Below are 25,970 nucleotides of genomic sequence, written 5' to 3'. Positions count from 1 at the left end.
ATCTGGCTGTGCAAAGACTTTAATTTGCTTCCCCAATTTAAAACGAGTTGCAATAAAGAATTTATCCACTCAGGTACTTATGGAACTAAATATTGTTTGAGATGGGGGTTGATTTGCATTTTTGGGTTTTCCCCCTTCCACTGCAACAGCAGTGAACAGCTTTGGGTTATGTCAGCCCAGGTATATGGTACTTGTAGCATAGCAGTGAGGTTTCCTAGAATGTTCTGACTTCTTCCCCTCTCTTTTAATGATCATTGGTCTTGTTGAGTGGGCACAAGATCTCCTGGCCTGTTGGGTCCCAGGAGTCTGCTGATCCAGCAGTGAGAGGGCTTTGGTGAGCCAGCTGCAGGGGCAGGATGTGAGGCACCAACCACAGCAAGTCGCTATGATCTGCTCAGCTGCCACTCGTTGCCGTGACCTTGCAGCATTTGCAGTGTGTGATCTGATGCTCAGGAGATAGGTTTCCTGAGTGGTAACTGTCTGAACATGCAATGCCAGGACTTGTTGCAGCTGATCAGCCAAGTTGGACAGCTCTGACAAACAATGTGCCCCTTTGGCTATAGCTCCCCTTAAGATGGCGGGGGAAGACTAGAGGGTGGAGGCAGAGAATGGAGCACATGTAGAGATTAATAACCTCTTCTCGAGTCCTTGTTCTCTTTCATTCTTTGAATTAGCTTTTTTCCACCTAGTGTGACAACAGAATTTTGTAATAAAATCCACATGGGAGAAAACAGTGGTGTGTTTTCTAGTCAAAACAGCCTCCATGTCATCTGACTATTCAAATGGCAATAGAGGAGTGTTTGGATTAAGAGACTAGAGGTTGAATGCATGTTGAACAAATTAGTTTCTCCCCTTTAATGATGTAATGGTGATGCTGTTAGAGAAACCACAAAAGAAGGACGTTTCTCGGAGCATCGCTTCTGAGTTCATGTGTATAAACTGCAAACTCAAGTCCTTTTAATCTCACTTAAAACCATTGGGGTTTTTTGGGAGATGCTTTTTCTTGGTTGGGTTTTGCGGTGGGACAGCAATATGTGCTTGCTGCTGGCAGTGGGTTGGTCTCAGAGCAGAGGAGCTTGTCTTCATTTTTCAGCCCTTGTTCTCCTTTCAAGTCATGCCATGCTGTATCAACCCCTCTGAGGAGACTGGTGATAGATGTGGAGGGATAGTAATTATTTATCTTCAAAACAGTGTTGAAGTATGAAGTACAAAGAAGACCATTTTCTTCACAACTGTTTGCTTATATTGACCTGGAGTAACATTCCAAGCATGGTGATGATTTTTATTTCCATAGGAAAATATGCATTTTCTTTCCTTCTTTAATTCAGTTTCCCTTAAGGTTGCTTGAAGCAGCTGTTCCTTTGGCTGCTTTCAGATACCAGCCAAAAATATTGGTGTTCAGCCTTCAGAAGGTTTTATGTGTAGGTTAAATGAAGGGGTAATTTACTAAAGGACCTAACCCTGGTACTGCAGCATCCCTTAGGCAGGTAGTCATCGTTACCTAAAAATGCTGAGGTATAATAAGAACTTTATGATGCCCCTCCTTGAAAAATCTGGTTAGCATTAGAGGTCAATTAAAAAATGTAATTTTTGGAAGGACTCGTATTTTACATTTTGAATATTATTTGTGAGTGACAATGCAGTTTTCTTCTCTTATTGGCACTGAGAGGGAGATCCCCTTCAGGCATCCAAGGCAAGAGGACCAGTAGACATCTCCATGCCGCAGTAGTTTATCTAGTTTATCTCTTTGGCTCTTTTTGCCTGGTGTATTAAAATCCCTCCACATAGCCTGGGTTGTGTTTAAATTAGCTTATCCTCTACCTTAACTACAAAGCTCTCTTGAATATTTTTTACTGTTAGTGTTGAGAGAGAAAGTAAGTAGCCTGATGCCAAGGCTATCGGTATGTTAATTGTGGGTAAAAAAAGAAAAAGGAAAAAAAAGTCTGTGGACTGTATTCTTGAGCTTTCCAGCCTTGGAGGTTTGGCAGGCATGTTGTGAAAGACACTCCTGCTTTCCTGAGGGAAACCCTTTGAATTAAACTTTCTTTGAGTCAAGGGACTTTGTATGTCTGTGTATGTATGGAAAAGATTGCGAGCGTACTCGTCTCTCGGCGTCTGTGGAAAAACCAGCTGCTGTGTCTGCTTGTCTGTTTGTCCTGGGGATCTGCCCAAAAAGCTGTTTTTTCCATTGCTTGAGCAGAATATCAGGCTTGGCACACTTTGTCATGCAAAGTGATACAGATAGGGTTGGCAGCTGGCACACCTTTTAAAGAGCCTGTTATTATAATCTTGCCATAACTCATTAATTAATGCTGTTGAGGTAATGGTAGTGGTATACTAGTCTAGCTAAAACAACTCCTATACAAATCAAGGTTCACTTGGCTTCTGTCTTTCCCATTTGGCATGCTGCAAAGGTACAAGGCAGTTTTGTTCTTCTGTACTTCCTCCCTCATGTATGTATTGGTATCTGTGATAAAATAATCCCATGCTGTTCCTAACCAGGTTGCAAAAGCCATAAGGATGATGCGTGGGAAAACAGACTTGGTGTTAATAATTTGGCAGCTAGATCATAGAATCAGAGTGGTTTGGATTGGAAGAGACCTTAAAAATCATCTCATTCAACTCCCCTGCCATAAGCAGGAACACCTTCCACTAGACCAGTTATAAGATGCCCAGTGCTTTCGTAATAGTTGCAGTTGTACCCATGAAAATATTATTAATGTGTTGATAAGAACACCCTGCAAAAGGTATGTAGTGAATTTTTGCCTGTGTAAAGTATCACTTGTAGATGTAGCTGTTCATATTTATACCTAACTGTGAATTTATCTAATGAAGGATTAGATATTGGACTGCACTTGAAAAGTCACAGTGGTTGTGCTTACTGAGAACTCTATAAAGCTGCACTGATCTGTAAATTGGGCAATCACCTTCGTTTTGTTTTGTGGAAATGTGACCCTAACAAAGAGAAGTCTTTAGATTAATTTCAGTTACACACTGTTTTCCTTCCAAATCTAGAATATCAATTTATGAAAGTAGCAGGGGAACAGAGGCTTATTTGTTGTTCTCAAGAGGATTTTTGGGATACCCTTTGCAGCAGAGAGGCAAGGAGCTGTCAGCTTTCCCCATTTGCTGCACTTGTCCCCTGGTGTGCTCTTGTCTACAGAGCAGATGCTGGAGGGCACCAGCTCAGTGCAAGCTCTGCACTAAAATGCTCTGCTGGTCTGAGGTAAGTGTAATAGCTGTGTCTCTTTCCTGGGGGCTGAGCTATTCACCTTCTCTGGAAATGGAGAGGAAAAAAATCAGCTGTATTAGCTGATCAAAAAAGAGCAATCTGCCAGCCTTCCTAATGCACAGGTCACCCCATGCCTGGAGCTGGGCTTTTTGTTAAGAGCAGCTCAAATAAGAAAAGCAAGCAAACCTCCGAACAAAACAGAAACCAAAACTAACAAAGGAAGCATCTGCTATTCAGATGAACTGATATAGGTGAGGGAGGAAAAAACAAGTCATCAGAGACTTCCAAAGGCTTGCTGCTTCGGCTAGGAATCTGCAGCTTGGAGATGGCAGGCACTTTAGAGTGTGATGGTGATACAGATGGTTCTGTGGTGCTATCCTAGGCAAAAGCAGGCTGGGTGATGAGAAGTGGCTGATGATGCTGAGCTAGGATACAGAGACTACAAGGCCAGGACTCTGGTCTTGCTCTGTTCAGAACAGTTGAGATGTGCATCTCCAAGGCAGCTGTGGTTCTCTTGTGGGCAGGAAGGAAGGAAGGAAACTTTGTCCCAGCATTGGCCTGTGTTTTCACTTTGCATGTTAAAGCGGAGTGTGGCACTGCTTTGTGGCAGTGCTGAGGGACTTTGTTTGGCCACTCTGAATGAGCATCTCTCCACGGCAGCAGGAGAGGAGTCCTGGTCCACAGGGCACTTCAGGCTGAAGTGGGTTGGTTCATTTGAAAGTCTGGCACAAGGCAGTGATGCCTAGGTTACTGTTTTTATTACCACAGCATTTGGAATGCTGGGTTAGGGATACATCCCTGCAAGCACAGGAGCAGGAGGACTGTTTGTTCTGGTTACTCTCCTGGTTGCCAGAAGGCAAACTGGTTCAAGGTGAGAGAAGAAAGAAGAGAAAGGGATCCATTTTAGCTCGATGCCAAATCCAAAGAGGGGGCGTAATGTGCCCGCAGGCTGCATCGTCGGCACATAAACCTAGTGAACAGGAGAGAGGACAGACTGCTTGTATTGGCACTGCTGTCAGCTCTCATTTTCTCACAGCTGGGGGACCATGAATGCACAGACCTCATTGATGGGATGTCCTGGTTTTAACCTTCTCAGTTGAGGGATTTGTCAGCACCAGAGCATAACATGTTTCTGTGTGCACCTTTCCAGTAGCAAAGGGTTTCACATCCTTTGCTGAGTGTCCCTTCCAGCCCCAGAGCTGCTTAGTGCCATATTGCTTATCTGCACTTCTCTGTGGAGCAAGAGATGACGGGCCCACAGTTTCTAATTGTGATCATCACTCTCATTATTACTGTCTGCAGTGTCCACAGAGCTCAGTTTTTTATTTAACCAGCAAATGGTGAGAGAATCCTCATGAAATTTTGCTAACTTAAGATTTTAGTTCCTTAAAATTCTTGGCTTCTTCTAGTCAGAAATGAGTAACCTGGTGTGAGAGTACCTCAGTACTCTTAGTATGCATGAGCACTTGAAGCAGCTGCCTAGGATGGGAAGCATGACAGGAACACAAGGAATCAGAAGCATTTTGTCAGCCTGGTTGGAAAGTAGCTACAGCAGTGAGCAAATGATTCCTTTTTATGTGCACATGCAGTGTCTGATATCCAGGCAGAATGCTGACAAGCTGCTGTGCCTTGGAGGACAAGTGGAATGATCTGCATGAAGTCCTTAAGATTTCCTCTCTCAAAGCAGAAGTGGCTAAAAAACCTTCAGAAGAAGAAGAAGCATGTCTGATTTTGTTGTTAATTTGTTCTGGAGGGTTGGTTGCCACAAGGAGAAGGATTTCTGCTCCAGGTTACTGGTTTTGGATCTGCTTCTGGTTCAAGGAGATAGAGGTGTCCTCTGTGTGAGCCATTAACCTGTTTCCTGGACCCTGTGTTCATGCATCTTCTGACAGACAGAGAAGCCTTAGAGTCAAGTGGATCAGCTTCCTCCCTGCCATGAATGTTTCCACTGTTAATGAAAGATATTTTTGTTTTGGAGGCAAAACACACCCAAAGACACCCTGGAAGGTTTGTTTGTGCCAGGTTTTGACTCAGATACTTAGTGAAAACAGCAACAGCTTGAAAACCGTGTCCTGGTCCTTCAGCTGCCTGAGAAGTGCAGGAGTAGAGTGGCTTAAAGCTCCTTCAGTTCAGCAGTGTGCACAGCACTGCCTTCCTGTTCCTTGTGAGTGTACTGATTTTCACAGACTTCCAGCATCAGCTACCAATTAATGCCTTTGAGAGGGTTTGCTGTGTGTGGTGTAGAGAGGTGATCTTGCTGTGTCTTCCTGGAAATGTGTCGTGTCTGGTGGCGCAAGAGGTTTGTAAGCATGATCTGCTTGTTGCAGCATCTAAGATTGCAGTGGTTTGTGTGGCAGGGATGTCCAAGCACATGGAGATGCCTCTTGCCCTCAGATTTCCTCTACAGAGTTTGTGGCCCATTAATCATGAGGGTGTGTGTCTTTTCCAATGAGATGATGGATGTAGATGGAAAAATTTTTGTGTCACACATTGGGGATCTCTGTCCTGGAGTTTGAGATGCAGCTTTGAACTTAGAACACTTGCAGCTTCTGTTTCAGAGTGCCATGCTGTAGTATGGTATTTTCTGGGTCCCCCATCGGAGGAGGAAGGAATTAATCTGACTCCATGTTTTTAGAAGGTTAATTTATTATTTTATTATATTATATTAAATAATGCTATACTAAACTATACAAAAAAACAGAGAAACAAACAGAAAGCTAGAAAGATACTAATAAAAAACCCACGACTCTCTCTTCAGAGAGTCCAACACAGCTGGCCGTAATTGGCCAATAAGTAAAAACAAATCACATACAACCAATAAAACATACATCTGTTAGTAAACAATGTCCAAACCACATTCCAAAACAACGAAACACAAGAGAAACAAATCAAATAATTATTGTTTTCATTTTTCTCTGAAGCTTCTCAGGAGAAAAATCCTAGCAAAAGGTTTTTTCCAGAAAATACGATAGTGACACTGTGGAGAAGACAGAACATGCTGTATCTCACTGCTTGGGGCTCTACACCAGAGAAAACATTTCCCCTCTGAATCCTCTGTCCAGGAGAGATGTTCTATGCAAGAACAGTTGGAAGTATCTGTGGTCCCCTCTTGTTCTGCTTGTATTTCAGAGCCCTGTCAGAGACAGTCTCTTAAGATGCCAGGTCAGAGGGTTTAAATGCTGGAGCACAAACTATTCCCAGCTCTGCTGTAATGCCTATGTGTGGTAGCTCAAGAATGGAAGACCTGTCACACTGGCTCCAGCCAAGGTCCAGATTGGCCAGTATCCTCCCCTGGTGACAACCAGAGTGGATCCTCAGGGAAGGAGGAGTTTCGAGATTTAACAGCTGCAGTGGTGTTGTCCTCCTGCAGTTTCCATGGTACTTTGCAGACTCTTTCTGTAACTCGCTCTGAGTAGCAGAGCATGCCACAACACAATTCTGGGTCACTTGGAAGAAGTATTTCCTCCTTCTGGTTAACTTTTTTTTGTCTGCTGTCTCATGGTCTTTCACTGTGAAGAGTTGTTCTTTGCTCCTAACATGGTTTGTATTACACCAGTGGGTCCAGCAGGTTGTTCTTTTTCTTGCCTGAGTACATAGGTACCTTTTTTTGTGGTACCCACAGCTTAATATTTCATGATGATCCACTGTCTGCTTTGACTGTGCTGCTCTGGAGTCTGAATTCAGGCGGATGCTTTGTGGATGCTTTGGAGGTGATTAGAACTGACCTCTAATTGAAGGGAAAATGGAGTAATGTCAGACTTGGTTGCAAAAGCATTCTGTGCTTCTAGCTGGAAGAGTTGTTGACCATACTGAAGAGAAGGATGTTAGAAACATGTCCACATGACCCCATGTCTATTACTCAGCACGCATTTTTGTTGCACATCCTGCATTTATTTTCTTGCTAAAACTTTAGGCAATTTATCAGTGTTGCCATTCTGTAACTGAACACCCCTTTGCATTGTCTGCCTCTCCAGCCAAAAATGAAGTGAGAGTGATGTTAGCTAACGACATGATCTCAGCAATTCATCTAGATGAAGACAGAAGTTGGCTGCTCTCTCCGTTTATTCACTTAGTATAAAGTACTGAAAGCCACAAATGAACTTGTTTCAGTTTTCCAAATGCTGTGATAAGAAAATAACCAGCCCCATTTCTTAAAATTTTCCAGAGCTGATGTCCATGCACACAGAAAAATCCAACACATCCAAAGCCCAACTCACAGGTTCCTGTACAAGAGCACCACTGTTTGAGATGGCTTGATGGAAATAATGGTTCATCCAGCAAATTGATCATCATGTTCCACAATAGATAGTACACTTAACAGCAGCTTAACTTCTGTTTTGTCTGTAGGTTTTTCTGATCTCTCCTCAGCAAAGATTTATGTTTGAATGTCTATGGATTTTTGTGCTGTGCATATTGCTTGGTTTGGACTTCAGGGGCAATGGGAAAGCTTTGCCAGCTCTTGCATCCGGCAAAGATTTATGTTTGAATGTCTATGGATTTTTTGTTGTGCATATTGCTTGGTTTGGACTTTGGGGGCAATGGGAAAGCTTTGCCATCTCTTACATCCAGTGAGGTGGAGGAAGGGAGCAGCCCAGAAGTTAAGCTTACAGATTTCTACTTCTCTGCTAAGCATTGTGTTTTTTCTGTGCTGGTCCACATTAGAGGATTGGAGATGCATCAACAACAATAGAGTAAAAACTGTATGGTAAGTTCTGGTGAAACTGTCTTGTGTGTCTTGGTTTCTCTTTCCAATGGAATTTCCTTGAAACTCTCTCCTCATCTTCTGATGCCTGCTCCTGTGTCAGATTGAGAACAGCCTTTGTCTATGGCCAGGGCTCCCCAGCACTAATTGCTAAGTCTGAGCAGAGGACATAGCTGCCTGCCTGATCAGATGCTGATGGCTTGGCAGGACATTTCCTCTCCTCCTACTTTTTGGGTGGTCCCACAGTCTGTGAGACGTGTATTCACTGTGCATGCAGGATTTGTTCTTCACCTGTGACCAGAACATGACTGGTGTTTCTTTAGGAATAACAGCAACAGAACCAGGTAGCTGTCATCTGCTCTCCAAAAAGCATTTGGTTGCTGTTTTCCCTTATGCTACAACAAAGCACTGCAGACTTCTCTGTCTTTTGCTCCAAATGCAAGTAGCTTTCTTTGGTCTTTTGTGTTCCTGAAGAACCTTGTGGCAACACTACATCAAAGTTCTGCTGTTTGAGTTGTGCCATGGCCATATCCTTCCCGAAGGGAGGAGCAGAGCCTGGATCAAAGGTGGTAGATGTTAAACAAGGTGACTTGCCATGGTCTGTCTGGCATCAGTGGTTCTGGGAGCTAAACTTTTGTGGGGCTTGGTGTGCCTGTGTGTCCTTTCCACTGAGATGAAACTTGGCACAGTCTGGCTTTGCAAAGCAGAGTAAAATGCTGTTGGAGAACTTACTGCTGACCCTCTGCCTTTCAGCTGGAGCAGAGCCTGCAGAAGAGTGCCAGCCTTTGTCCATCTGAATTCGAGGGGCTGCTGTCCCCCAAGGTGCAGGGGATGGAGGAGCCTTGCAGCAGGCTGGGAGCAGGGAGCATCTGTGGCTGTGTGAGTGTTCTGTGCTCACATGGCAGAGAGTGTCAGTCAAGGCAGGGTTTACAAACAGAGGAGCTCATTAACGTTAGAGCAGCCGGATGGTGTGGCAGAAGGCCCGGACTTGGGTACGCTTTTGAGCAGCTACTTCAAGGAGGAGGCAATTGCTGAAACATTCATAAACTTGACTATAAGCAGACTTCCCAGTTGCCTCATTCTCAATGAAGACAAAGGAGTGCAGCCAGGAGCTGCTGTACTCATCCCAGGAGAGATGGCAGGGAGCAGCAGGCTCCAGAGTTAATTCTCTTCATTAATTCCCATAAAAATTTCTACCTTCAAAAGGCTAAATGAGCAGAGGCCTGCCAGAGCAATACCCTGAGTGGTAGCTTTTCCTCTTTTTTTCCCCTCTCATCTTGTGAGGTTTATATAGAGGAGAATGCTCTTGGAGTCTCAAGAAAAATAGCAACAAAATGCAAAACATTGGCTATAAAAAACCTAATATAGAGGAGAATGCTCTTGGAGTCTCAAGAAAAATAGCAACAAAACAATGCAAAACATTGGCTATAAAAAACCTTCTTATTTGTTGCATGTGTTGAAATGTGACAATGGGAGCATCTCATGCAAGCCTTTCGTTATTTTAGCTTTTACTCTTTTGACTTATATGTAATACTTTAAAAATATTATTCCCTTATATTTGGAAATAAGGGTTTAGCTTCCAAACACTTTCATTCTCTGCATGTCTTTCAAGGCAGCCAGGTGTGCTGTACCTGGTTTTATGGCTCTGTGTCTCACACAAGCTAGGCTGACCGATCTGGTTGATAGCATTTTCCACACTGTTGTATTGTTTTCCTTTTTAAGTTTTCTCCTGTTTTCCTCCTGAAAAGTAACAGTGGGTGGTGTGAGGAGCAGAGTCAGAAATTCAAGGAGAACTGCTGTACTTGTCCTCAGTTCACTCTCTCACGTCTCTCGCCATGACAGCCTGTGTTAGCAAAGATGACAGTGTGTTAGCCAGAAGAAATACATTCTTTGCTGTTTGAGGAATTGGCTAATCATTACATGCCTCAGTTTCCCCATTTAAGAATGTTCTTTAAAAATGCCTGTTTTTCCCCAAGTTTGTATTTCTTTCAAACAGATATGAATTTTGTTATAGGTCCTCTGCAGCAATGCTGTTGTGAATCTGATGCTGCTTCCTCCAGAGAGGCTCAAAGTGCTTTTGTGCATCAATTAGGGAATGGCCTCCATAACAGGACGAACTTGAAAGTGGTTCTTTTTGTTTTTTGGGGTTTGGGTTTTTGTTTTTTTTTTTTTTTTTTAAGGTACTTTTGCAGATGTTGTGGTTAAAGGCTTCTATATTTAAAACCCTAAATCTTGGAATGTGGCTCCATAACAGTACGTAGTGGGATTTGGAAAAAGTCTGCTAAAATTGTATATAAGGAATAGTGAAACAGTTAGGTCATGTTAAAGTTGTTAGACTTTCTGGTGCTAGTGCATGTCTTTTGGGGTTTTTTAAATGAATGTTTTTCTTTTTAAAAATACAAATAATTAGACAAATGTCTAATTTGTCTTCCATTTTAGACAAATGTCCCTTTTTTTTAGTATGGTGATATTTTTCCTAGTAAATGGCTTTTTTAGTGGGAGCTGCCTTGCTCTTTCCATCTGATCTCTGTGCCCACATCTCTGAGTGTTTCCATTGCAGAAAGGAAGGGGATTCTGGTGCCAGCAAGCAAACTTCAAAAGCTGCAGTGCTGGGAAGTTCGCAGTTCTGAGGCATTTGGAATGAGCAAGAAATAAAATAACACCAAAACCCCTTAAACTTTTACTGCCATGCAAAAATAAAAGAAAAACTTGCTTCTTGGTTCCTGTAGTCCTTGTCATGCTAAAGTGCTGAAATGTAATAATCTGGTCATCCCCTGAAAAGAACCTGAGATGTTTAGTAGCACTCAGTAGCTTTTAAAGAAAATACGATATTTTACCTGTTGAATGCTGCAGTTGTGCTGTCACACTCGATTACTTAAAATGGGACTTCTGGATGCTGTTTAGATGCAGGACACAGGTAATGGCTCTCTTCCCCCACATGCAATGTGGGGACATTGACTGTGTTTGTCACAAACACAATGACTGGTGTTTGTCACGCCACAGACCCAAGTGGTAGTTGTGCTCACCCCTATGCCCAGCATCCCACTCTAGCCATCCTGGTGGAGCTGAGTTTGGATCAGGCAATATTTTGCTATCCAAGCCTCCTAAGAGCCTATTGAGTGGGAAGGGGAATGGCTTTTCTTTCCAAGAGCAGCTGAATGCAGTGCCCTAGTTACCATGTTTTTTTAAATGGAGTACTTCAGAGAATGTACAAAAGCATCTTTAGTACTTGCAGTACAAGGAGAATGAAAGGACCTAGATTGTGTCAGCAGTGTAGTGGAGGCTTAAGTGAGTATCATTCATTCATTGTTAGGAGATGGCCCAATTTGGATTGTATTTATGGAGTTGGAGGGGAGAATGGACCTGTTTCAGATTACTTTTGAGCTTTAAATGTACTTACAGGCTTTGTGTAGGAATTGCATTGGCTCCCTCTGGGTAAACAGAGTCTTTCCCCATGAGGAAACAACATGAGGGTGTTCCCCATATAGTGGAGCAGTGATGCATCCTGGCTTGTCTTGTGCTGCCAAAATGGGTTGATTAATGCCACATCTCTCCACATGGCAATGTACTGGATGGGGAAAAAAATGAGTTGTCAGAACTTGCCCAGCTGATTTTTATTTATTGCATTTTCCTGCAAGGATTTTAAAGCCCCAGTTACTGTGTAATTTGCTGGCTGGTTCCAGCTAAGCAGATCCCTAGCTGAAGGCTGTGGCCTTGCAAAGGACCGGTGAAGGTAATAGCTTGTGAAGTCTGCACACAGTGGGATGCTTTTGATTGGGTTTCACACCCCCACCCCGGTAAAACAGTGGGTGGCCTGTTTTAAATAACACCTGTGTCATGATTCATTGGCTCCTTCTTTTTACCTGGCTGTGATGACAGTATCTGCATTTCCTCCTGGGAGTCTCCTACTGCCCTTTAAACAGTTTAGGTACTGCTGAGAGGAACATGTCATCTGCAGATCCTGTGAAGGATGTAATTTCTTGAATTATTTTTTCTCTTGGTTGGGTTCCTGTAGTCATTACATTAAACTCAACCCTGATGATGCAAACTGCCTTCAGAAGAGTTCAGAGCAGAAACTGCTGTGCTTAAACCCATCTGCAAATTTGAGAGGAGGAAGTGAGAAGATGAGCATGGAAAACTCATAAGGAACTGAAGCTTGGTAAAGCTCAGCTTTTTCAAAAACACTGCAAGTTAGCTCAGATGGGCCTTGTGTGAAGAGCAGTGGAAATTTGAGTTGCATTGTCAATTCATTAGCAGCATTCACATTCATTTCAGTGGAGCCAGGGTTGCAATCTCCCACTAAGCGATGCTTTAAGTCTGTGCTTCTTCCCTAGGAGAGGCGCATCTGCCTCACATCCTCTGCACCCTGCTGTTAAAGGCAGCCCTTTACCCATGGAGAGCGGGAGAAATGCATCCATCCCTTCCTACAGCTGCCCCAGCCAGCCACAGTCTGGTGTGCTCCAAAGGGGGGCTGCATTCCAGCTCTGAGGTGAATGGCAGGATGGTTACCGGGACACCCGCTGGAGGAAGAGAGGGCTGCAAGCACTTAGAGACTGGACTTGTTCCTTTGCAGCATCAGCTGCAAATCCAGATCATCTGGATGCATCCAAGTACCAGTGCATCCATGTCCAGGCTCTGCTGGCAGCACTTGGCTTCTGCCTTAAGGGAAGTTGTTGCTCTGTAAGAATCAGCATCCTATGCTTTTAGGTTTACAGAGAACCTGCTGGCTGGAAAAACCGTTTTGTTTGTGGGCCAAGGTACAAAAAGTGTGTTAAATGCAGGTGTACTGCACAGCTGGAGGTGGGGACTGGCAGGTGGTCTCACAGGGTGGGGTCCCTGGGGTCTGCCAGCACACCAAGGTCAGAGCAGCAGCAGGTTGCCTGCAGCAACTGCAGAACTGAGCATGTAGGGGCAAACTGGCATTTCCTCCTTTTCCTGGCTTTCTCAGGAGTACAGATGGTAGGTTTTGATAACTAAAGGCTTAGTACAGAGAGGTCTGTCTAGTGTGGGATATGTAAACCTCAGTTCAGGCTTGGATATGTTCCTTTTCTGTCTGTAGGAGGTATAGGCTGATTATTCTGTTCCATTCCTTTTTTCCTTCATGTTTTTTTTTTTTATTTTTCACTCCAATTTCATAGTGTTGGTCCAAGTAAAGGGTAATAAAAATTAAGTGACTCAGCTTGCCTCTTACACAGCTCATTTTGCTCTCATATAGCCAAACTGGCTGTGTAGGACTTAGGAGTAAGATGGGATAGTAATTGAGTGTGATGTTGTGGTACTTAGGGCAAGATCACAGGAAAAGCATTGTATTCCTTTGAACAGGATGAAGCCTTTCACATTATTTCATTTTTTTAACTTTAATTCTGTAATCTTGATCTGTTATCTAAGAGCAGGAAGACGTCCTAAATTTGGAAATGTATTTCATCTCCTTGAGGAGCAAAAGATTCCATCTTGGTCTGTCTAGGGAGCCCTGGTGTGGGGCATCTTGTTTGGCAAATGCTGGAGCTTGCTGTGCCCAGGGCAATGCACTGAGAGATCTTTAAACTTGCTTTAGGGCTGGAGGATTTTTCATCTGTTGCTGTTGGCTCACCTCCAAGGTATGTTGTGGGCTGTGCAGTGCTTGCCCACACAATGTCCCTCAGACTTCCCCTTCAGTGTGTCTCCCATAGCTGAGAAGTCACTCCAGAGCAGCTCTTCAGTGGTGCTTCCCACTTGGTGAAATCTGCCTGTATGGGTTGTCTGTCATTGATCTGGTAGGCTGACTCCTTCCGAGCTCACTGGAGTTTCAGAAGAAATAAATAATTTTATGTCAGTGGCCTTGTGTCAGGAGGTTTGGTTACTGCTTTCTTGTTTGTCCTGCTAGCTTTTCTCCTAGACTTCTTAGGCATGTGCAGATTATAATTTAATTTCCTCTTGAATTTAATAATTTTGAAAGGACTAAAATCAATAGCTGTTTGGAATTGTGATTGGGGATGCAAAAACTTTCATGCCTTTCTCTTCTACAGCAGATAATGCTTCAGGTGCAAGGGGAAGCAGAGGGCTGTCCTGTAAAACAATCTTCTGCATGTTTGCAGCCAGAGTCCTGTTTCAAGCCCTATGGGTTATGTTGGGATTCTCTTTTAATCTCATGTGTAACCCTCAGCTTTTAAAGAGCACAGCTGAGCCTGCTTTTTTACCTTGGCAAGTTTGAGTCCCATGTGCTGTGGTCCTCGAACTTGGGGTTCAGAGAGTGGCTTTTCTGCCACTGCACTTCTCCCCGATGCTTTTACCCTGGTTTCAATGTAACATGCCTGTCTGCTTTCTCCTAGTAACCTCCTTTGTATGTAACCATTTCACCTCATTTGTATGGAGTAAAGACCCTACAGAGTTTATTTTCTGCTTTCTGGGAAGATGTAGTCTTAAGTTAATTGAGGGAAGACAGTTGGGACCTGCCAGCTTTTCGTATGCCCGGCAGCCCATCAAGGGTAAAAACCAAATGTCTGATGGCTTGCCACGCCCAGGGTGGTTAGGACTCAGGGGGAACAGCTCCTTACAGAGTTGGCCTGCAGTAGTTAAAGTGTCCACAGAACAGATGACACACATGCCCCACTTTTTGGAGATTGCTGGTGGTGCAGCCACCCAAGGACCCGCTGCCTGGACGGGGGAGCCTTCGGATGGGCTGTGGTGTGACATCCTTGAGCATCCTTACCGTGGCTGGGTGTGGAAGTTCCAGGGTTGGCTTGCTCATCACCTGCCTGGGTTCCGCTGTTGCAGCCTTGAAGCCCCAGGGGGAACCTTGAGCTCTTTTCTTGAAAACCAAAAGGCAAAGTGCTACAAACCACAACAGCTTCCACGCTAAAAATACCATAAAAGGTTGTGTCCTTAGGAGCTGGGCATGGGAGCAGTTCCCACCCACATTACTGCAGCATGAGTCACCAGGCTATTGCAACTGCTCTCCGTGTGGATGCCCGGCTGAAGATGCACGGCAGAACGGAGGGAGGAAGGGGAACTGCTCCTAGCGCTGGGAAGTGATGAAGAATTCCAAACAAGAGGATGACGTGTGGTCATACACTTTGCTTTTCTTTTGTTAGATTTTTTTTTTTGTTCAGTGCGTTTTTCATTTGTTTTGTTTTTTGGAACTTCCAGCAAATGGTATTTGCTGGTGATTTGAGCTTAAGGCATTTGCAGCCAAGAATCTTCTGAATATGCAGATAGCCCCAGTTTGCTTTTAGGAAGCACAGTAATTGCCACGTGATTAATATGAAGCTGGAAAACCCCTCTGACATGGAAGTACGTTTTATTTACTCTCTTTAAGCAAAGTTTTTTCCTCTCACTATCCTCTGTCCTCATCCTCATCCTTTAACCCCCTGTCCTGATGCCAAAATAGGCTGTTTCCTTGTGACAGGTGTTGTAAAAGCACATCTCCCTTACATTGTGCCCTGCTCTTCCCTGTGCTCTTTATCCAACAAGCAGGTATTAGGGAGCGAACTTGTTTAGGTTGTTTGGGTTTCTTTCCTGAGACACCACCCACCTGTCCAGGCCCCAACAAGGCTGTGGGTATTGTTTTCCCTTTTCCTTCCCTTTGCTTGACGTCTTGGCCATCGGGGTTTACCGGAATAAGTTTGTCAGTGAGAAATTCTATAAAAAGCTTCCTTTATTTAGACACCAACCCACTAATGACATCATGAGGGCATGTCTTCCAAGTTCCTCCAGGCTGAGCAGACAGAGGGAGGTGGTGGCTGTGAATCTGAGCCCTGCCCCTTTCCCAGTACACTCCTGTAGTTGTGTTCAGTGGCTGTCCTTCAAAATAACCTCAGTCTTCCCCCCTCCTTTGGGTACAGGGCAGGGAGTCCCCCCAGCACACTGATGCCTCTTTAGCAAATGTTTTAGCAGTAGAATATAGCTGTGGTGGTCTGTATGTCTTCCTTCTCATCGCTTCCAGGTTAGTCCTTTGCAGTGCTCTTTGGTGGGTATTCACCTTAACTTCTCAGGGAAGCAGGAGGCTTGCACACTCAATCTCTTTCATGCTACCAGATTTTGCATCAGGCCAGTCTCAAATAACTTTAACAGGGAAGCAGGTGAATTGAAGATTAAAAAGCCTGCATGGACAGGCAGAAAGCAGCAGGAACGAGCACATATGAGATGTACTGCTTGTTTTATGGTGGAGGGAAAGAGGCATTAGGTGGGGGCCACCAAAGTAATGCACTGTCAAAATTATTTTGTGAATGATTTCTTTAAAAGGTATTGGTTAGAATATTTCTGTGTGGGGGAAAGGTGTATTTTTGTGAAGGGTTAAAAAGTAGTGAGTGTGACCTGGACAAGGTGGAGAAGTCATGCCTGGGTTTCATTTACATATTTGGAGAAGAAAGCATGCTATGGTGTGCTAAGGTTCCCCTTATATGTGCTCAGTGTGTTAAAATATTATCACAGGTGTTTCCTTACCTGCCTACAGTAACTCCTGGGTGGTTTTTTATGTGATAAATAAACCAGAGCTTATTTAATCAATGGACAGGTGTAAAAGTCTCTGCTGATAGAGTTTAACTGACTTCCTTGATTCTGCTCATCCTACTGTTGAAGTAAGCCCTAAGATTGACATACATCATGGCTATTGCTTTTTAGATCTGGGAGACTTTGAGCAGTAGACTTACTAATTCAGTGTATCCATAATGCAGATTTTTCCAGATCTGTCTAGAATTTGGGTTAGATGAGCGGCAGTTTCCAGCCCTGTGCTGACACCTGCTCTGCACTGCTGCTCCACTTGTTTTCCTTCCCATACTGACCTCCTTGATACTCTGAAGTAATAAAATCTCAAAATAAATCCATATTGCACAAATACTCTGCAACATTGTATGAGTGGCCAAAATACTTTGTTATCTTTAGAAAGTTATTTTCCAAAGTTAGGTGGTGTTAGAAGAAAATACAAATTCACAGGTGCCAGTTTCTGAGAGTCTTTCAATCAGGTAGCACAGAAAAGTGGGATCTTTGAGGATACTTTCCTGGGGTCTCTTGTTGTTGTTTCTGGCAAAAAAAAAAAGAAAAAATCCAGTGTCCAAAATACAACCTTAATTAAAAATCAAATTGTTTTTACCACTGGGAAGTGACATTTGATAATGTTTTCTCTAAAGGTGGGGTGTGGGGATTGGTTATTTTTAGCTGCAGCTATTCTCAAGTTGTTGTTTTGTGACCTTCTTCTAATAATACATTTCTTTAACACTTAGAGTTTTTGTAGTCTAGAAGCTTTTTCAGACAAAGATGGGGGGAAAAGGGAGCAGCAGCCCATTGGCAGGAGAACTATGGAAATCTGTGTTCTGATGGATGTTGGTGCCTAAGGAGGGGTGCCGTGTTAGAGTTGAGTGTACCTTGTGAAGGACTTTTCCCAGGTCAGAGAGATGGTTTGGGATTCAGCTTTCCCTCCGGCTGTAGCAACTGTCTGATTAGCACTGCCTGCTTCTTAAAAGCAGTTGAAATCAGGATTAAGATTTAAATAGTGAAAGAGGAAATCTTGGACAGAGGAATGATGTGCAGATAGAGATGCTGTAGAGCAGTAATCCCATGGAAGGGCAGGTGTAAGAAATGGCGGTTTAAATTTCAGGTCTTTATGGTTTGGGGTGTGGCTGACTGTCTGGTCTCTTGATATTTACCTGCAAATGTTGCCTCTGAGATAAGAGAGCAAATAAATTTCCACATGAAACCTGAAGTCCTTCATCATCCAGCAGCTGCTGGGCTTCTCCTCACCTTTTGCTGACAGACTGAAAAGCAAGCACAGATCTTGAGGGACCAGTGAGCTGATCCTGGGTTTTTGTGGACATCACAGGTGCTGTGAGAAAGTTTCTCAAAGAGAGGTGATATGAAAGATAGGAGAGAAGAAGCATTTTCAGGTTGGGCTGCTGATGTTGTCTGTATCTCAGTAGCTACCCGTGGAAATGGTCTGGCTCTCCAAATGGAGCAGCAGTTATGTTTCCCCAGGCTTGACTCTGGTGATATTGTGAGAGGAAAGCAATTAAGCTGATGGTAAATAATAAACACACAAGAAAGCAAGCAAGCTGAAGGAAGGACAGGCACATTTTTCTGGTGGTCTGGCTATGCTGCATCTGTGGTATGCTGCTTCATCTCAGAGGGCATCAGGAAAGTTCTCCAGGAAGAACCTGATGGTGGGTCTGGAGAGGTGTCTGGCTGAAGGAATGAGGAAGGTATTTAAGTGGTTGTTTATTTGTTTACATAATTTTTTTTTTCAGAACCCAGATCAGTGATCAGTAGTTTTTGCTAACTGCTAATAAATTAAATGAGCTGAGGCTGTTTTTCTTTCTAGCAAATCCTTTTATTCTCCGGTGCCTTTTTAATGACCAGAGGCACAGTCAGAAATAACAGCCCAGTCTAGTGAAGGTGTTAAGACCATATGTCCAGCCTTGAGTCTGGAAAAAGAAAAAGCTTGCTGCTCCCCAAATTACCAAGCCCACATCTTGGGCCACTGGTTGGGAAGAGTGGGCTGTGTGGTGTGGGGTGCTTGCAAGTCCCACACTGCTCTGGGGCTGACAGGACTTGCCACAGTAAGGGGATCTTGCTTGAAAGAGGTTATAGATCATTCAGCATCAGAAACTTCATCATCATCAACTTCCTGCCCCCATGTTCTTGGACCAAGAAATTACTTACTTATTTTGAAGCTCATATTTTTGAAATCTGTCTTCAGCAGAGTCTTATGCCAAAATGAAGGCCCGAGCTAAGGCCTCTTGGGAGCTTTCATTGGGAGATGGTGCAGGGCTGGTGATGAGCTCCTGTAGATGCCAGTTGTGCATTTTCCCTTACATCAAATTTGGTACACAAAGTGTTTATCTGGATAATCCTTTCATTGCAGGGAACTGCACCTGTGGATGAAAGTTGTTTGGGCTTGGCATTGGCAGTCATAGGCAGGTTTCAGTCATGTGTCTGCAGTGTGTCAGTTTGGGTGGCCATAGTCGAGCACTTCATATCCTGAATGATACTTGGACTTTTAGTGCCCTTCTTAGGTTTAGGACCTGACATTTGATACTCTGGTTGCCTAAAAAAAGATTAAATTAAATATAAAGAGTGACTGAGTAGTGCTTTTTTGGGAACTGTAACTTTGGTGCCCTGTTTTCGTGTCACACCTGGGTTTAATTCATCATAACTCATTAGCAGAAGTGCCATGGGCTTAGTGCCTGGTGTGAGAATGTTTCCTTTAGTTACTGAATAATGGAGCAGCACCAGCAAAAGTGGAAGCTTCATCTGTGTCGTTTGGGGATGAAACATGGTGATAAGGGATCTGGCAGGAAGGAAGTGCAGAGTGTGGTGAGAAGAGCAGGTTCTCAAAGGAGCATATTTAGAGTACAGCAGATACTCAGGGTGGGCACAGTATCTTCTGGGGGTGGTTTGTAGCTGGAAAACAGGGGCAGCTGCTTGAAGCCAGGTCAGTGGTGCAAAAGGGGCCCTGTCTCTTCAAGCCGTGCTGCTGGAACGGCTTCCCCACAGGGCCTGTAGGGGGATGGAGGAAGTGCTGGAGGCTGCACAGCTGAGGACAGGACAGGGCTGTGCCCTGTCTGGGCTGGATTTACTGGGTGGGCTCGGTAGGACCTCTGTCTCAAATCACCCCCTGCTGCTTATTGTTGGGAGTGAGCTGTTACTCTACTAAAAACCCTTCTGAAACAAGGGGGGGCAGAAACAATCTGGGAAAGCAAATATTTTCTGATAACAGTGAGCAACAAGCTTTTGTTTGCTGTCAATGGAAGGAAGTGGAAGAAACATGTAGTAGCTATAACACAGCACAGACTTTACTGCTGGAAAAGAGATTTAGTGCACACATTTCTCTAGCAGGGGAGGTATCCTTGAGGAAGGGCTGCTTAAAGTGGGTGGGAAAGGCAGGGCTTTTGTTTTGCTGCAGCAGTGCATCTGTGTGAAGCAGATGCTAAAGGAAGGTGTGTGGCTAAGGTGAAAATCTAGATCCAAGCTTACATGTGAAGCAGAAAACATGGGGATGAAGTCCTCATTTTGGATTCAGCCAGGACAAGATTGAAGCAACTGTGCTTTAAATTAAAGGGAGGCCCCTGTACTCAGCTGACAGTGATGATAAAGTGTGAACCAGCTCTGGTCTCTGTTCTCTGGAAAGATCCTTCCTGCTGAAGAACTTGATACTTTGTTTAAAAAAAAAGGCAGAAAACTCCCATGCAGTATTAGATTTGAAGTCCTATCTGAAGGCCTTGTAGGCATGTTCTAACTCGGGCATTTTTTTCTTTGTGCCGGACCCATTTTTTACATTAGGGAAAAAAAGTTTCTTTCTTATCAAAAGGCACTTCACTGCCCTTAGATGCTTATTTATTTGCAACTTCCCCTTTCCAAACTTTCTTGCACCATGCAGAGTCCAGCTGCCCTTCAGTAGGATGCATTATGGTCTCCCAGGTTTTGATCTTGGAACAGGAAGATTCATTTCCCAAGCTGCTGAGGAAATCATCATCCTGCTTGCAAATGCCTTTTGTAGCAGTTAAGTGAATTTTTGTGTTTGTAAATGAACTGTTTAAAGTGAACTGTCTAGTTGTTGCTTTGTTGGGTAAATGTTAAAGTTTTTTTTTAAGGTAAATGCATCCTTCAAGTTCAAAGTACCTTTTTTTTTCTTTTCTTCAGCTGAGCATGTTTTCAGCTAAATAGAGCTGCATCTTGAAATGCAGGTGATTACTTGAGTTGTGTTTGTTTCCTGGAGAGAACAGCATCTGCTGCTGCTTTTCTGGACAGCCTTGCATGGGCCTCCGTCATACCAAATGCTTGTCTTTATATAATGGCCACAAGCTCTCATGTACTTAAACTTCTCCCTCTCTTTTTTAAAACTTTCCCCTCTGCTTTTTATCTTATCCAAGAAAAGGTTATGTAAGCTTTTTAGTTCTTCCATTCAGACTGTTACTCCCTTCATGCAAGCTCCAGCTTCCACTGGAAAAACTTTTCTCAAGTATTTTTTACCAATAGACTTGAGCCTGCTCTGGTCCCCTTTGGCTTGCTTTTATCCCACTTCCATTGCTGTCCATTATTCACATCAGAAGTGCTGAGGACCTGCAAAAAAGTAAATGTTGGTAATAGATCCACTGTGGCTCTGAGCTCGGGCTTTCCTGAAGTTCCTTTTGTTGCTTTTTCAAGCATGTTTGATCAAAGGTGCTGAATGCCTCTGAAAACCTAGAAATGGAAAGGTGGCATCTGGAGTGATGTCTGTCTGTGTCACCGGCTCCCTTGGTTGTGCATCCCCTTGGATGCTGGGCTCCATGGTGGCAGGCATCCAGCACCAACCCACCCACTGGGTGTTCCTCCACCCTGAGCATCATTTCATTGTACTTACAACTTAAATACAGAAACTGCTAGTGAAATTATATGGCTTGCTCCAAAATGTTGGTACCATTTAATTTTTCCTGTCTGGAAAGCAGTGTCTGTCTTTCAGCTTCTGTGGCAGGTTTAATTGCATATCAACCACAGTAAAATGCTGACAGCCAAATGCACAGTAAATTGTGAGATGTGTTTTGAAGCCCTGACCAAATGGGACAGATGTTGATTTCAACACTGTTCAAGATCACAAGAATCCTTGAGTTATTTTAATATTAACTCCTCATCTGGAAAGCTGCTTTTAACAGGGTGTCCTACATGGCCATTGCTGTTTCATAAGCTAAAGTATTACCTCTGCATTAAGTCTGGATTTTATAAACATGTTTTACACTAAGAGAAGAGGGAAGGGCTTCCTGTGGACAATTCCCTCAAAGGAAAGACAACCACTATTAGAAAGGGAAACTAATAATGACAGATCTGGATCAGGCTTACATACTCAGCAATTTCTTTGCTTCATTCTTCATTGGCAGTCAGGCTTTCCACATCTCTCAGGTGGGAACTGGGGGAGTGAAGTCCCTCCCAGTGTAATCAAAGAGCCACATTCAAGACCATCTGGTGAAACTGAATAGGCACAAGTCTTTGGGGCCTGATGGAGTGCATTCCAGGGTTGTGAGAGAACTGGGTGATGTGGTTGGCAAGTCATTTTCCATAATTTTTGAAAATTCACAGTGGTCAGACAAAGTCCCTGATGACTGGAACAAAAGGAAGCATCACATCTGTTTTTAAGAAGGGTAGAAAGAGGGACCCTGGTAACTACAGATCAGTGAGCCTCACCTCTGTGGCTGGGAAGATCATGGAACAGATCCTCACGGAGGCAGTGCTAAGGCACGTGCAAAAGAAAAGGAGGTGACCTGACACAGCCAGCATGGCTTCACTATGGGCACGTTGTGCCTGACCAACCTGGTAGCATTCTCTGGTGGGTGGCTGCAACACTACAAGGGAAGAAAACTAACCAGTGTCATCTACCTAGAGGTCTCTAAGGCTTTGACTTGATCTCACGTGACACCCTCGTCTCTAAAGTGGAGTGATATGGATTTGAAGGGTGCACTGCTGGGTAGAAAAGAAACTGGCTGGCTGGAGGTAGTCAGAGAGTTGTGGTCAGTGGCTCTGTGTCCAGGTGGAGGTCAGTGACAAGCAGTCCCTCAGGACTGTCTTGGAGCTGGCTCTTCACGAGCCGACACTGTATGCTCATAGATCAGAAAGCCAAAGCATCCCGGGCTGCATCCAAAGCCGGATGAGGGAGGGGGTTCTCCTGCTCTACTCTGCCCTTGTGAGACCCCCCTGGAGTGCTGTGTCCAGCTCTGGAGTCGTCAGCATGAAAAAGTCGTGGACCTGTTAGAGTAGGTACAGAGAAGGGCCACAGAGATGATCAGAGGGCTGGAACACCTTTCCTGTGAGAACAGGTAGAGAGAACTGGGGTTCTTCAGCCCAGAAAAGAGAAGGTTTCAGGGATACCTTAGAGGACCTTTCAATGCTGAAAGAGGCCATGGAAAAAAAAGAGGGGGAGTGACTTTTTACACAGGCACATATGGATAGGACAAGGGTGAATGATTTCAGACTAAAAGAAGAGAGATTAAATGTTAGGAAGAAATTCTTTACTCAGGGGATGGTGAGGGACTGGAACAGGTTGCCCAGAAAGTTTGTGGATGCCCTGTCCCCAGAAGTGTTCAAGGCCAGGCCAGATGGGGCCCTAAGCAACCTGGTCTAGTGAATGGCACCTTGTCCTTAGCATGGGGATTGGGAATTAAATGATCTCCAGGGTCCCTTCCAACCCACACCATTGTATGATTCTATGATTTTAATAAAATGTTGTGTTCGCACACACACACACATACACACACAAAAAAATCCTGCATTTCTTAAGTTGGGGTGATTTTAGGAGTTAACAACAAGCCAAAAGAAACAGAAAAGTTATGTTGTAATTTAAAAGATTCCTTTCATAGGACTTAAAAAAATACGTATCCTAATGCTGTCCTGCATTTAGTTCCAAGGCTGTTAAAAAAAGCTTTGGGAGACGTTTTCTCAGTACTTTCCGGTGTTGGATCAAGTACTTCTTGTTTCCCTCTAGTTTGCTGTTACTGGATTTGCTTGCATGGGTTTTTGATAGAAGAAAACAAGTTAACAAAAGCTCATGCATTAGCATCTGGAGATGCTGTTTGAAGGTAATGCAAGTCCAGGATACTGCCAGTAAAATGGTCAGGGAGTGTCCTCTGCAGAGGCTGCCAAAGACAAATAATTTCCTGTAAGGGCTCTGTATTTGGAGGCAGTGTGAGCTGATTAAACTCATTAAAGTGATTGAAGGAATGAGGGTGGTTCCTAGGGGCTGGGCATTAGTGGGGTCAGGCTAATGGCTGAAGATCCCTCTCTCCTGAAAAAGAGGTGAAGGCAGAGTGAAAGCCTGGAAAGCAGTGTGAGACACACAGAGTCAGCATAGCTCTCATTTCAACTCAGCTTATATATCTGCAGCATACAAGTAATTTGCCTCAATAATTATTTTGGACAAGTTTTTCACAGAAAAGCTGCATCTTATTAGTGGAGTTTTAACTTCCTACTCTTTTATTTCATTGGCTGTACCAACAACTTTATGTAATGATACATTTGTTATTTCCTTGTATGTGTTTAAAAAAAGATGCATGTCTGTGCCAAAGAGAGCACAGGGTGCTGGCAGCATGGTAAGTTATATATGCATCCTTGTTCCTTTGGTTTTGGCTAGGAAGCATCACTAACTCCACAGTGCCCAGGGTGACATCTTGGGTATCAGCCAGGACACGTGTCCTCACCCTGCTGCTTCGGGCACATGTTGGGGGTAGGTGGCCTCTAGCTGACTGTGCCCTGCCAAGCCAGAACCAGGGAAAGTTTTAAATAGCAAAAGGAGCCTTTAACTTACCCAAAATTGCCAAGTATAGCTGAAGGCAAGAATGACGAGGGAAGAATAGCGTGTCCTGTAGTGTTCCTACATGTACTATAAAGAATAAAATACAGTGTTTTAGGAGGAATGCATGTCCAAGTGGAGAATGACCATCATTGTAGCTTACTTTAGTTTATGGTTAAAGAAATGCAAGCTGCTTTTCCAGTCTTAAGCAAACAGAAGAAGCCCATTACTAAGCTCTGTGTTGATATAGTTCCCTTCCAGGTCAGTGCATCACCCGAAAAAAGAGGATTTTTTTTTTTGTTTTCCCTCTGGCTTTTTCTTTTTTTTTCCCTTTTTATAGACACTGGAATAAAAAAAGGAGGGAATGCAGAGAGAAAATTAATCTTCAATTCTTCAATTCCCAAAAGAAGCATGTGGACCTTTGCATTCTTCAGTTTGCTTATTTTTTTCAAATGAAAAATCATTTAAATAATGAAGCTTTAAAAATAACTCATGCATCTTTGATTTTTGTATAGTCCTTTGTCTGGATTTTTTTTTGGCTATTGTTGTCTCTAGAAGATGAGCTTACATTAAGAGAGTTTTAAAAATGTTTGGGTGCTCTTTTATTCCCTGTGAGGTCTAAAAATAGAAGCTGACAAATAATTGCTTATAGACTCACTGCTGTGTTCCGAGGGTTTAGTCTAAAGCTGCATCTTCTGACTTTGCAAAGCTGAGCTGTGCAGAATCACCAAGGCTGGGCTTACTGAGCATAAGCAGGGAGGAGAGCAAATCTCTCTATCAGCCCTCCTGTTTATCTCCTCCCATCTCCATCCTTGGGGAGACGAGTGCCAAGGCACAGCACCAAAAACGTGTGTGAGAATGGGAGTGAGGTGTAAGTACTGGGAGCACAGGAAGAGGGATGGTGGGAGAGGGCTAAGAGAGGTTTTATTTATTGGTACTGCTGCTCATTTGAGGGGGTGGATAGCATATAGTTGCAGTCTTACATGGCTTTTTAGTTACTTCTATAACTAGAAGACTTGGCCAATGTATTTGGGTTTCTTGATGTTGCCTAGTCTAGCAGCATAGTGTTGTCATCGTCACCACGGGTTGCAATTGTACTCTAAAAGCTTGGTGCAAATTGGGAGAATAGAGGCAAATGTGTGTAATCTGCATTTAATGTCTATAAGATACATTATAACCTACTAGGTGATAACATATATAAAATATAATCAATGTAATGGGTTGATTATAATGGGTGCCCACTTCTGAAAGGGTGTGAGGTCTTCTGCACTTTAGGGCCTCCAAGTCGTTGTGTCTGAGTGCTGGAGAGGTGACAAGAGAGAAATTCAGCACAGGACAGCTCAGGGCTGTGTGGAAAAGTGCATTTGCTGATGTTTGTGAGGGGGGTTGGAAGAGAAGTGGTGTTATTAAAGCAGCAGCTTATGACAGAAGTGAGCTGTGCTTCCTCTGCCTGGTGCTTGCTGACTTCAAGCAGAGTGTCATGCTTTGGGATGCTGTCTTGATTTCACACTTGTGGAATTAGTGTGTTGCTTGTCTGTGTTGCTGAAGGTGAGAACTAAAATTTGGTTTATGTAAGTGATAGCTCTGTGTTGGGCTCTGCTGTCCTTTGGACTATGTAGCTGTTTGGATGTATCAGGGAGAACTGCAAGTGCTGGAAGGTGGCTCAGGTGGCACAGCTGGTGCCAGCTCTTCTACCATACAAGTCATGATGTGTCTTGCTCTTAACCTGACCCAAGTCCTGAAAGAATAGCCTGAACCCTCCATTGCAGCCCTTCTTGGGGGCAACATACTGTTAGATTAGCTGGAGTCAGATG

At 43.8% G+C, this 25,970-nt stretch overlaps 1 protein-coding gene across 10 annotated transcripts in view; it reads left to right on the top strand.

Moving 5' to 3' along the window:
• The window catches only part of LOC120511366 (USP6 N-terminal-like protein), an 83,853-nt gene that overhangs the window by 19,650 nt on the left and 38,233 nt on the right, over positions 1-25,970 (top strand). Inside the window, exon 1 of one of the 10 annotated variants that reach the window (XR_005629710.1) lies at positions 15,772-15,855. The exons of the other annotated variants lie outside the window; for them this stretch is intronic. The gene's annotated coding sequence lies outside the window, so the exon portion shown is untranslated. Of the gene's footprint in view, positions 1-15,771; positions 15,856-25,970 lie in introns of those variants that run through there. 10 annotated transcript variants of the gene reach the window in all.

This window comes from Passer montanus, unplaced genomic scaffold (genome assembly GCF_014805655.1).
Source record: "Passer montanus isolate IOZ18808 unplaced genomic scaffold, ASM1480565v1 scaffold65, whole genome shotgun sequence".
Taxonomy (NCBI): domain Eukaryota; kingdom Metazoa; phylum Chordata; class Aves; order Passeriformes; family Passeridae; genus Passer; species Passer montanus.
Note: the sequence above shows the minus strand (reverse complement) of the source record. Positions and strands in the feature narration are given on the sequence as shown.